The sequence below is a fragment of the Palaemon carinicauda genome, chromosome 32 (assembly GCF_036898095.1).
Source record: "Palaemon carinicauda isolate YSFRI2023 chromosome 32, ASM3689809v2, whole genome shotgun sequence".
Taxonomy (NCBI): Eukaryota; Metazoa; Arthropoda; class Malacostraca; order Decapoda; family Palaemonidae; genus Palaemon; species Palaemon carinicauda.
The window spans coordinates 75,814,514-75,827,611 of NC_090756.1; the positions used below are offsets into that span (position 1 = coordinate 75,814,514).

Below are 13,098 nucleotides of genomic sequence, written 5' to 3' on the forward strand. Positions count from 1 at the left end.
GACTGTCACATTACTTTACTTTGTAATGATCACTGTAAGATGTCCTCACAACCTTGAGAGAATCACAAACATCATTTAAAATGCTGAATGCTAGTAGTTACATCATTTAAAACTTTTTCAAATGCAATTGAAGGGTAAACTTAGTGCCTTTAACTAATCAAGGAATAAAGTAACAAGAAAAAAAGATCAGAGACAAACAAATTTTTTAATGACAGCTAAAGCTTTTATCTCTCACCTTAATTCTCCTGAGCCAGTCCAAACCTGACAGGTCCGCGGACAGTCTCAAGATCAACAATGATGCCCCTCTGTGTCACTAGAATCAACCCTTCTTCCACGAGCTCAGCTCCAATCTTACGGACATTCGGCATCAAGTCTCGCCATGCTTTGGGGGAAAGAGCCCGAGCGACCTGAAGAAGGAGAGTATGGGAAAAATTATTACAATTTGTATTACTTAATTATAATCTTGTTATCATACAATATAAGCCAAGATGCAGCAACACTTAAAAAAGCAGATTACTACAAATCAGTCATTTAAAAAAGGGATATGTCTTCAACAGAGCTGTAATGGCCATTGAATCATCAACATGGTAGTTGGTTAAGGACAAGTAGAAAGAGGGGGAAGCCTAATTCACCCACCTGTCACAAAACAAGTCACATCTGGCCATGGACCTGGGACTATGAGGGGTGGTTCAGGAGGGAAATTTAATTCAAAGAACAATGGTTTGTACAAATAAGAAAAATAAAAAGATCTTAAATCAATTTTAATTCTTCCTAACAACTGTTCAAAAACCTGGGATCTATAACAGGAGTATGACTTCAGCGAAGCTGAAACGACCAATAAAATTTAAAGAGGTAGCTATACCTAAAACAGATGGTATGGTAGTCTTGCTCATTTGTCAGTCAGCAAGACTAGAAATTTTGTCTTTTGGTTGTGTGATTTGTGGGAATTCTGGGGCAGAAAGGGGAACTTTAAGGACTAAGGTTGTATAGCTAGGGAAAAATACAAATTACTTCAATTTTTGTGATTTATTCCTAAACTAATACAAACCATTGTCCTTTAACAGCAGACTCATTATTAAGCAGGGAAGATTATTTGTTCATATTTACCCACCCTCACTTGTTCAGCATCACATGACCATTTCTTGCTTCTTCATATATATTCTAGGGGGAATCATCAGAGTGCATGGTACTGTAAAGAGCAAAGTGGTGACTTTGCCAACCTACAAACAATCTGTACAGTTTTGTGGGGTCCTGAACAGTTGGCTTCTTGGCCCTGGAATGTAAAGAAGACCTTCCATCTTTCCAAATAAGTCATGACATACACGAGATGCCAAGGCAAGTAGGAACACAGTCTTGGGTGTCACTTCCCAACCTGATGCTCTCTTTGAGGGTTCGTATTTTCAGAGCTCAGACTCATCACATCCCAAGCTGGAGGTGTGAGTTCTACAGGAGCTCACGACTGCTAGAAGCTTTACATGAGCATCAACACTTCCCAAGAGGAGGGGAAGTCCAAGCACTTCAGTCTGAAAACCTAGATCCAGGCTAAGTGATAGCCTTTCCCATAGAGGACTGAAAAGACATTCACTCAGCAAAGGTATACAAGGAAATTGGTTAGCAATTGCAGAGGCTCCAACAGGAAAAGTATTCTGTCTATCACACCAATTGCATAAGATGGCCCACTTTCCCTGGTAGACAGCTATAAAGGACATTTGCAGATATCAAGAAAACTCCTGTGCAGTGCCTTGAGAAAAGCACTTCACTATTATTATTATTATTAAAAGGAGATTAGTCAGTCCAATGCTCAGAAGAGATGCTGGACAATCACCATACCGTAAGTGACTGGGATGCCACTGAGTTTTTGTACCTCTGCAGATTGGGCTGACAGACAAGGACAGGACATTGGGGTAGTTCTCTCAATACCTAGGCAAGGAGCATCAGCAGATCTGAAAACCATTTGGTGTGTGACTATTTGGGAGCCACTAGGGTTATCCTGACGTTCGATGTCATCAACAGTTTGTTAATTACCCAACGTATCAAGTACAAGAGGGGATGGGTGTACACATCCAAGTAGTCTCAGGGATGTTGGAAGGCATCCTCTTTTGCTGCCGATGGGTCTGGGACTGATAAATAAAACACTAGAAGCTTCTTGTTTCAGCCATCTGGCAAACCAGTTGATCGATGGGGAACCACAAAAAGAGCAAGAAGCATTTTTGCGCTGTAGTGTAGTGAGGACCACTATTATCCTATCACCTGCCCCAGTGGCTGAGCATGTCTGCTAGTACATTTCTCTTGTCTGGTATGTACCTTGCTGACAGCTCTATTGCATTGTGGAATGTCCGAGTGTGCCTGCTTCACCAACTCTCAAAGGGACTTCGAAACAGTTCCTTCTTGCTTGTCAACCTACGTCTCTATGGTAGTAGTGTCGCTCATCAACACTACAGGGTGCCTTATCAAACTTTACTTGAGAGTTTACAGTGCTAGAAGGGCTGCTTGCATTCCCAACATGTTAACGTTCAGGATCTTTTCTTCTTTACACCACGATTGTCTGATTGATTGATTTGAGGTTTTCTGGCATCCTGACATTTAAGGTCATTGACGCCAATATCGATTATTGTAAACGAAAAAAAATAGAAGAATATATATTCAATTAAACAGTAAAAGCAAACAGTGTCATATTAAAAGATAAATACCTTTCAGAAGACCTGCTTCTGAAATAAAGCTAAAAATAACACTAGCATTGTAGGACACATCATATTTAAGAATCTTGGCAAGGATGAACCTGCCATCCTCACCTTGAGTTTCAAACAAATATTTATTTCTTTCACTACTGTATGTGGGCATTCTGTCCACAAATACCTCACTGTCAATGGTACCAAACAGTCGTCACAACATGGTTGATGTTGGCCAGCCAGGAAAAAATCGTGTGTCAGCCGAGTGTGACCAATGTGGAGACGACAAATAGTCGTCTCCCAATTTCGGGGCATCAGGTTATAACTCCAAAGAGATATAACCTTACTTATTTCTCTCATCTTATTTTCAGGTAAACCATCCCAATGCTGTTGCCAATTACTATTAATAAAATTCTTAATTATAGGTAAAAATCATTACTGGGAATGGGGTACCTTCTTGGTAGCAACTCAGCTGCAGCAATCGTGGCGAGTAAATCTGCCTTCTCATTTCCGGACACACGTACTTGTGCCGGAACCCAACAAAATCCAACTGTTACACCTTACATACCAATATTTAAAAGCCATTCTAAAATTTTTAAAGCTAAAGGATAATTGGACTTAAAAACTTCTAAAGCTTGTAGGACACTTCTTGCATCACAAAAATGGTAAAATTGCCCTAATCTTGTAACGCTATTTTCTCGATAGAGGTTAGTATGCCATATAGTTCGGCCGTAAAGATGGAAGTTGTTAGAGGAAGTGCACCTCTACAATTAAAAGTATTACTATATACGCCAAAATACAATGCCAGCATCAGATTTGGAGCCATCAGTTTGTATAAAAGTCGATTCCTGTTTAGCAATATGTTCCATAAAAAGAGACCTGGCTTCTGTGTCAATGCTATACTTTATAACTCCAATAAAATATTTACAAAAAGATACCTCTAGTAATCTCCATGGAGGCATTGATGATACCTTAAATGGAAGCACCTTACTTCTAACTGCATCAAGACTATCATTTGTCTCACCAAAAACAATAAGGTTGATGGGATTTTGGGTGCATCTCAGAGTATGTTGAGTTCTTTACAAAGCTTGCAGTCTGACAGGCTAAAGAATTAGGAAGCCTTTGCAACCTAAACCAATACTGAATAATAGAAGACTTTCAGTAACGGTCTAATGGTAATTCTCAGGCGTCAACAAGGAGGCTTGGATTAGGCGAAGTTCTAAAAGCTCCTGTAGTCAATCTGAAACCAGTATGGTGTATAGAATCTAAAATCTTTAGATGACTTGGGGTGGTTGAGGAATATATCTGCCACCCATAACTAACTTATGAAAGTTAAGGCCTTGCATAACTTAAAAATAGTTTTGCGGTCTACCCCCCTTAATGCATAGGACAAAACTTTTAAAAGTTTCAAAGCATCAAGACATTATGCTTCTAATGATTTCAAGTGAGGAACCCATGTCAACCTACAATCAAATATCAAGCCTAAAACCTTGCTTCACTTGAACATGGAATCCGTTGACCTTTGATGTACATATCAAGGTCAGAATGTACTCCCCGAATACAGCAGAAATAGACAACAGTAGTTTTACTTGTCGAAAACGTAAATCCATTCATATCAGCTCAACTAAATAATTTTGTCAATTGTGAGTTGTAGTTTTCTCTCAACCATTACCATTCTAGCTCCAGCAAATGATACGGAGACATCATCTACAAACAGTGCTGAGAGAATATCTTGAGGAATGACAGAGGATATCCCATTAATTGCTAGTGCAAATACGGTAACAGTTAGCACACTACCCTGGGGGACTCCTTCATCCTGACATTTTATCTCCGATAGAATTTTCCCAACTCTACTTGAAAAAAATCTCTGTAAAATAAATGATTGAATGAACAATGGTAGCTCTCCTCGTAATCCCAAATTACGAATGATTTTAAGTATACCATATCCCATGCAGTATCATATGCTTTTTCAAGATAAAAAAAACCATTATATGGAGCTGTTAAAAACTTCACAGAGGGCTCAAGTCATATCAACACATCAGTCGTTGAGTACATTTTTCTAAATCCACATTGGATAGCTGATAAAATACCCTTCTTTTCCAAGTACAGTATAAGTCTTGCAATGACCATCTTCTCCATGATTTTACATAAAAAAGATGTCAATGCCATTGGGTGATAGTTTGCTACTAAAAACTTATCCTTACCGGGTTTTCAAAAAGGCTAAAATAATAGCTAGTTCCCAGGATAACTATGATCATGCCATATTCTGTTAATAATGCTTAAAATAAACAACTAGGTATTAACAGGTACATGTATATGTTTAATCATTGCATATGGAATTCAATCAGGTCTGGGGCAGTATCATTACATGTAACAAGTGCGGATTGATTGACTGATTGATTTAAATTTTCAAGCATCCTGGAATCTAAGGTCATTGACGCCGATAACATTTAGTTTATATATATAAAAAAAATAAAGAATATTCAATTAAAACCATAAAAGTTGAATGTCATTATAAAAGTTTGATAGTTTTCACAAGACCTGCTTCTGAAATAAATCTGATATGCCACTTGCATAGTAGGACACATCATGTCCAAGAATCTTGGCAAGGATGAACCTGCCACTCTCACCTCGAGCCTCAAACAGATATCTATTCCTTAAGTCATTATAATTGGGGTATTCGGTCAACAAATGCCTCACTGTTAAAGGTACTAAACAGTCGTCACAATACGGTTGGTGTTGGCCTTTCAGCAGAAACTCGTGTCAACCGTGTGTGACCAATACGGAGACAACAAAGAGAAGTCTCCCATTTTCCGGGCATCATGTTATACCTCCAAGGAGTTATGACATTTGTTACTTCTCTCATCTTATTGACATCTAGACTATCCCAGTGCTGTTGCCATTTATTACAAAGCAATTTCTTGATGTTAGGTAGGAAATCATTACACGGAATGGGATACCTTCTTGGAAGCAACTCGAATGCAGCATTCTTTGCCAGTGAATCTGCCTTCTCATTCCCAGACGCACCTACATGTGCTGGAACCCAACAAAATCTAACCACTGAACCTCTCCGTCCAATAATAAAAAGCCATTCTAAAATCTTTAGAACTAGAGGGTTACTAGAATTAAAAACTTCTAAAGCTTGAAGGACACTCGTTGCATCACTAAAAAGGGTGAAATTACCCTACTTTTCTAACGCTATTTTCTCAATAGCGGTTAATATGCCATACAGTTCGGCAGTAAATATGGAAGCTGTTAGAGGAAGTGCACCTCTACAATTAAAACCATTACTATGTACTCATAATCCAACGCCAGCATCAGATTTGGAGACACCAGTATAAATAAAAGTCGATCCTCTATGTTCTTCAACATGTTCCATAAAAAGAGACCTGGATTCTGAGTCAGTCATATTCTTCTTAACTCCAATAAAGTATTTACAAAAATATATCTCTGTAACTTCCATAGAGGCATTGATGATACCTTGAATGGAAGTACCTTATTTCTAATCATATCCAGACTGTTTAATAATCGTTTCACCCGAAAGCCACACGGTTGAGGAGATTTTGGTGCCACTCAAAGTATGATGTGTGTCTTACAAGGCTTGCAATCTGAAAGTCTAAAGAGTTAGGGAGTCTTTGCAATCTAGACCAATACCGAGTAATCGAAGACATTCGGTAAAGCTCTAGAGGTAACTCTCCAGCATCAACAAGGAGACTTGGGATAGGTGAGGTTCTAAATGCTCTGTAGACAATCTAATACCAGCATGATGTATTGAGTCTAATATTTTAACCGGCTTGGGGTGGATGAAGAGTATATTTCACATCCATAACTAATTTTGGAAAAAATCAAGGCCTTGTATAATATTAAAATAGTATTGCAGTCTGTCCCCAATCATGTATGGGACAATACTTTATTCAGAGCCTCAAGACATTTAGCTTTTAACGCTTTTAAGTGAGAAACCCATGTAAGCCTACAATCAAATATCAAACCTAAAAATTTAGCTTCACTTAAACATAGTATCCAGTGACCTTTGATATATATATCCGTGTCTGGATGTACTCCCCGGATACGACAAAAATGGACAATGGTAGTTTTACTTGTCGAGAACTTGAATCCATTCATATCAGCCCACTGAAAAATTTTGTCAATGGAGAGTTCTATTTTTCTCTCAACCATTGCCATTTTAGTTCCAGCAAATGATATTGAGAGATCATCCACAAATAATGTTGAGAGAACATCTTGGGGAATGACTGAGGATATCCCATTAATTGCTAGTGCAAACAGGGTTACACTCAGCACACTCCCCTGAGGAACACCTTCTTCCTTACACTTACTCTCTGACAGAGTTTCCCCCACTCTCACTTGAAAAACCCTATGCGAAAGAAATGACTGAATAAATAGCGGTAGTTCTCCTTTTAATCCTAATTCATGAATTGTTTCAAGTATACCATATCTCCATATGGTATCATATGCCTTTTCAAGGTAAAAATAACTGTCACATGGTGCTGTTTGGAAGCAAAGGCTTCACAAATAGAGGACTCAAGTCATATTAACACATCAGTTGTTGAGTGCATTTTTCTGAATCCACATTGAATTGGTGATAAAATACCCTTCTTTTCAAGGTACCACATCAACCTTGCATTGACCATCTTCTCCATGATTTCACATAAACAAGAAGTCAATGCAATATGTCGATAGCTTGCTGCTAAAAACTTGTCACTACTGGGTCTTAAAAGGGCTAAAATAATGGTTAGTTCCCAAACACTTGGGTAACTATGATCATGCCATTTTCTATTAATAATGCTTAAAATAAATAACTTTGTATTAAAATGTACATGTTTAACCATTGCATATGGAATTCCATCGTGTCCAGGGGCTGTATCGTTACAAGTAGCGAGTGCAGAATCAAGTTCTCTTTCTAGCATAACACTATATAGTGCTAATGTACTTATGCATACAATATAAAATAACTGTACCCTTTAATAAATGGTAGCTCAGGTCTAAATAATAATTTCACAGCAATGTTAATTATTCACAATACATTCAGTTCTACATTAAGTGGTTAAAGTTTTTTTATATAGCTTACAAATCTCTTTACATATAAAGGCGTCGAGTTTATACATTCCATGTCCAATATTCAAGTTGTTTTCAAAGGTTTCTTTTATGAAACTGGACTCTATGATGTTTCTTTCCACTAAGTTATTTGAATGAACCAATTTCTTTGCACTTGACCAATTAATAGGATGATTTTTATCTCTAACGTGGGCAAAGAGTGCATTATTATCTTGAGCATATCTGACACTTTTCTTATGTTGTTCAATTCTCTTTTCTAGGGCTTTACCAGTTTGACCAATATATAATTTTTCACAAGCATTGCATGGAATACGATATACACATCCCTCGGTAATGTCAGCAGAATTCTTTATTAAGACTGTTTTTATTGTATTGTTACTCCTAAATGCTACATTTACATTGAATTTGTCAACAGTTGGGGAATTTGTTTAAAAGAATTACAATAAGGCAGTACACGTAAATTTTGTGTGTTGTAGTTTTTTCTGTTATCATTACCGAAAAAGGGATTTTGACGAAGGAAAAATCTATTTCTGGGCGAGAGACCCGTGCCGTCCAGTGAAATGCTCCTTTAACATCATTTCTAAAGTAAAAACTGCTATGAATTTACCAGAGAAAAATTTTGTATAGGAATGCTAGGTTGAAACCAGCTCGCTCACCTTAATAAGGTGTTGGTATAATACTGGGGCGCTGAATAAATCACAACCAGAGGCCTCGCACCATTTAGATATCTCCTGTCAACATCCCCGAACAGCGAGGTGCCGTTCAACATCCCACTACTACTAGCAATCCCACGCCAGTGACGTCACTCCTTATAGCACCCCAGATTGGGGCCTAATCAGGGAGGGACAGGTGGGTTCACTGGGCGGCACAGGTCTCTTGCCCAGAAATAGATTTTTCCTTCGTCAAAATCCCTTTTCTGGGCACCGATCCGTGCCGCCCAGTGAAATCGTACCAGAGAATGGGGACCCAATATGGCTAACTACCTGAAGAGGGAATAACACAAAATAACAGAGCTGATGAGTTTAATATAAAAAAAGAGGGATGTGGAAACCCGTAAAATTAGATCAACATGTATATGACAGTGATAAATAGACATAGTAAACAATCAATAATGAAACCCGTAGGTAGAATTCAGCAGATATGAATACCTGTAGTGGGAATCCAACTTGGTAATCAAAAATGCAAAATAAAATCAACTCGGGGATTCAAGAACATCTGTAATGAAAACAATTCGTGAAATTGAACAATTGAATAATAAAATAATACACCATAAGGGTGTATAGTAACAAAACAGGTTGGAACAACAGGTAAGCCAGGCAGGAGGGAAAGAGGACAGAGCAAGACGTTGTGATTAGGACTCGGTAATTTCAGGAGGAACTATATTCCCTGCAGCTACTGTGGCAAATCTAAGAGCTTCTAAAGGTTTTAGGTAGTGGCGCTTGAAAAATTTAGGGGACTTCCAACCCGTATATTTTGAGAGCTCATCAAATTTCATATGGTGGAAAAAATTAATTGAGGTAGCCACAGCTCTAATATCATGGACATGTGGGAATGATGCAGGATTAGCTTGTTTAATAAAATAAAGAATTTGTTGTCTGATTCCCTTAAGGGTAATAGTTCCTCCGTGTTCTCTAATAAATAAGGGCCCTGTGGTTGTAGTGGAAGTTCTACCTAAGTAGGCTTTCAGGGTGGTAACTGGACACAGGGATGGATCCCGAGGAAGTGGAACAATCTTCCAGGGAGACCACCTGTTTTGGGGGTCTTCATTTTTAGCCAGGAAAACTGTGTTAGGAGAGAGAAGAACCTCACCCGAAGAGAGAAACTCTACATGACCAGGGTCTCTAGATAAGGCTGACAATTCTGAGATTCTGGAGCCCGAGGCGAAACTCAAAAGAAAAAGTGACTTTCTTAACAATGCCATATAGTTACAGGATTCACTTGTGGTGTCAAAGGCTAGCTTAAGAACATCGTTCAAAAACCAGGAAACTGCACTAGGGCGAGTTGAAGGTTTTAGTCTGGCACAAGCTCTCGGAATGGATAAGAAATATGAATCCGTTCGATCAATGTCTAAACCAACATGGAAGATCTTTTTCAAGGCTGACTTGATTGTAGTAATGGTATTGGCTGCCAGGCCAGATTCGAAGAGAGTTCTGAAGAATGTCACAGTTAGGTTCATCATCATTTTCTCAACTTGGGAATCTTTCAAGAATTTAGCTAATTTCTTGACAGCTGAGTCATATTGACGGAGAGTAGATTCCCTTTTGTCAGATTCCAGGAAAATAGTATTCAAAGGATCGATGTTTGCACCTCGTTGGGCTGCGAACTTCATGAAGTCCATAAAGTTAGGGCATTCAGAATCCTTGAGGAAGCGAACACATTGCGAGTTTGCACTGTCTTGTTAACACCGGATTGGGAATCCGCCGGGGGCAGAGACCTAGTTCTAGCAACAAGGGGAACCAATTGCTCTTGGGCCAGTTGGGGGCTACTAGAGTCACTTGACCTTTGAAGGATCTGAGTTTGTGCAGAACTTTCAGCAGGAGGTTCACTGGAGGAAACAGATAAATCGTCTTCCAGGTATTCCAATCTAGAATCATAGAGTCCGTGGCATAAGCCTGAGGGTCCAGGTTGGGGGCTACGTAACAATCTATTTTGCGATCGGATTTCGCCGCAAACAGATCCACCTGGAGACCCGGGACTGGAGATATCATCCACTGGAAAGATCGATTGTCTAGTGACCATTCCGACTCTAGCGGAGTCGTCCGGGAAAGTAAGTCCTCTACCACATTCCGGACTCCTGCTAGATGGACTGCTGACAGGTGCCACTTGTGCATTGCCGCCATGGAGAAAAACTTCAACATGATGTGGTTTATTTGGGCTGATCTGGAGCCCTTTCTGTTGAGGCAGTGTACTATGACTGCACTGTCGCGAACCAGTCTGATATGGAGATTCCTGGCTGCATTGAGACGTTTTAAAGTGAGGAAGACTGCCATGGCCTCTAGGACGTTGACGTGCATTTGTTGGAAGACCGGTGACCAAAACCCTTGGACTTTCTTGTGTTGTAAAGAAACCGACTTGGAAAGATTCTTGATCTTCGTCCAAGTCTGCAGACTTTTTCTGAGGGTTGGGAAAAGGCAAGCACGTCTGTCTCGGCGTATTGCGGTTGCTCTGAAGTGCCACACTCTGTTTATGTCCTTGAGTTTGGGCCTCAGAACGATGTCTGTTACGGAGGCGAACTGTAAGGAACCTAGGATCCACTCTTGGCTCCTTCAGAAGGTCAACTTTTCCTTGAGAAATTGTTTTGTATTCCTCGCTATCACCTTCCCTTTGGCTTTGGGGAGGCACAGCGTATGGGAGCAAAGGTCCCCTTGTAGTCCCAGCCATGGAAACTTGGTCTGTGGGACCCGGCGGGATTTCTCAAGGTTGACTTGGAATCCCAGTTGCCGAAGGAAGGTGAGGACTTTGTTCGTTGCTACGCGGGAAATCTGGTCATTGTCTGACCAGATTAGCTAATCGTCTAGATAGGCTACTACCTGTATCCCCTGAGTCCAAAGCTCTTGAATTACTGTCTCTGATAGTTTGGTGAAGATTCTGGGTGGTATGTTGAGCCCCAATAGCATCACTTTGAATGCATAGGCTCGTTTGCCTAGCTTGAAGCCCAGAAAAGGACGAAAATGCCTAGCTATTGGAACGTGATAGTAGGCATCTGTAAGTTCGATGGAGGTGGTGACAGCCCCACGGGAAGTAAGGCCCACACCTGCGAGACGGTAAGCATATGGAATTTGTCACAACGAGTGAAGGAATTTAAACGAGACAGGTCCAGGATTACTCTCCGTTTGTCTGAGCTTTTCTTTGGCACGCTGAACAAGCGTCCGTGAAATCGTAAGCGACGTATACTTTGGATTGCATTCTTTAGTAGCATATCTTTTGTGAAGGAACGTAGTTCTTCCGTGGACTGAGACCGGTTGAACCACTTGCAGAGGTTGCCTGAATTGGGAAGATTGGAAGGGCCTCAATCTCTTCCTACCTCGAATTGGTGTACTAGTAGGCTCATATCTCCTCTTTGAAACCAGGCTCCACCTAACCTTGAGGTTTTGGTTGGCTCTAGCTGCCTCGCTAAGGACCGAGTTAACTAAGTCCCTTGGGAAAAGATCCGGGCCCCAGACTGGAGCTTTGATGAGCCTATTAGGTTCGTCCCTAACCGTGGCTTCGGATAGAACGTGTCGTCGACAATGGGTCCTGGCATTTGAAAAATCATAGGCGTCAGCCATAAAGTTTTGTAAAAGTGACTTAGTGAGGACTTTAAGGAGGTCCTCCTCGGTGTAAGTGGCGACAGTCAATTCAGAAAGGGCAACTGAATTAAGGGATCTGCTGAATCTACACCTCGACTCATTCCAATTTAATGAGAGACTCCGGGAGTTTGGGAAGCCGTTCGCTGAACTGCGTCGAGGCACAGTCCGGGCTCAACTTACCTACCGAGAAGGTAGATGGGGTGTTCCGCCAACATTCACTGTCTCCCGGAAAGAGAAGGGAGGGTAAGTCAGTCTCCCTGAGGTGAGGTAAAGGCTTCTCTTCCTTGATAGCCTGAAAGACCATCTCTATGATCTTGGTCGCACATTGGGTAGGGGTCTGGTCGTCGGCCACAAACATAGTATACTGTATGAACTTTTGTAGGCCGTAATCATTGTGTTCAAGAAATCCTACTCATTGAACACGCGGACCAAGACAGACTGTGCCTGTTCGTTAGGAAAATTAACAGTTTCCTTTGGGACCTTATCCAATCGAATCAGAGCCTCTTCCGTGAGGCGAGCGTAGCCCAGGAAGGGGAATTCAAGACCCGGCGGGTAGAATTCATAATCCGCAAGAGGCCGGGTACCGAAATCTCCGATTGACAACATACCCTCCGAGAAGGGGGCATGCAATGCCAACCTCCAAGGGTTATTCTTATTGAAAGGAGGAAGCTTGGAGGCGTCGGGGAGGGGGTATTGCTGTTGTGGCGGTGGCAGCCCCGAGTGCATGAGTCCCTGAATTAGGCTCTCCATAGAAGCTATTCTCTCTTGTGATTGCTGCGTATGAGACGATAGTATCGACTCAAAACGAGCAAACATCTTCTCGGAAAAATCCACCGGGTTAGATGATTCCGCCGGGGGGGAACAGGTGCCGGAACGGAAACTACTCCGTGAGAGGTTGAAGGCACAGCAATTGGGTCTTGAGAGACTCTGGTGGAGGAAGATTTAGCCTTCGAAGCTGATGATTTCGAAGACCTGTGGTCTTTGGAAGACTTGTGGGTCGTATATAAAGTCTTACGATGAGCCTTCACCTTGGGGATACCAGGCCAGGGACTGAGACCAGTCCCGGT

General features: G+C 41.0%; 1 protein-coding gene across 1 annotated transcript in view; it reads right to left on the reverse strand.

Annotated features, from left to right (window-relative positions):
* Positions 1-13,098, reverse strand: part of Tbce (Tubulin-binding cofactor E) — a 778,896-nt gene that overhangs the window by 500,278 nt on the left and 265,520 nt on the right. The window lies entirely within an intron of this gene.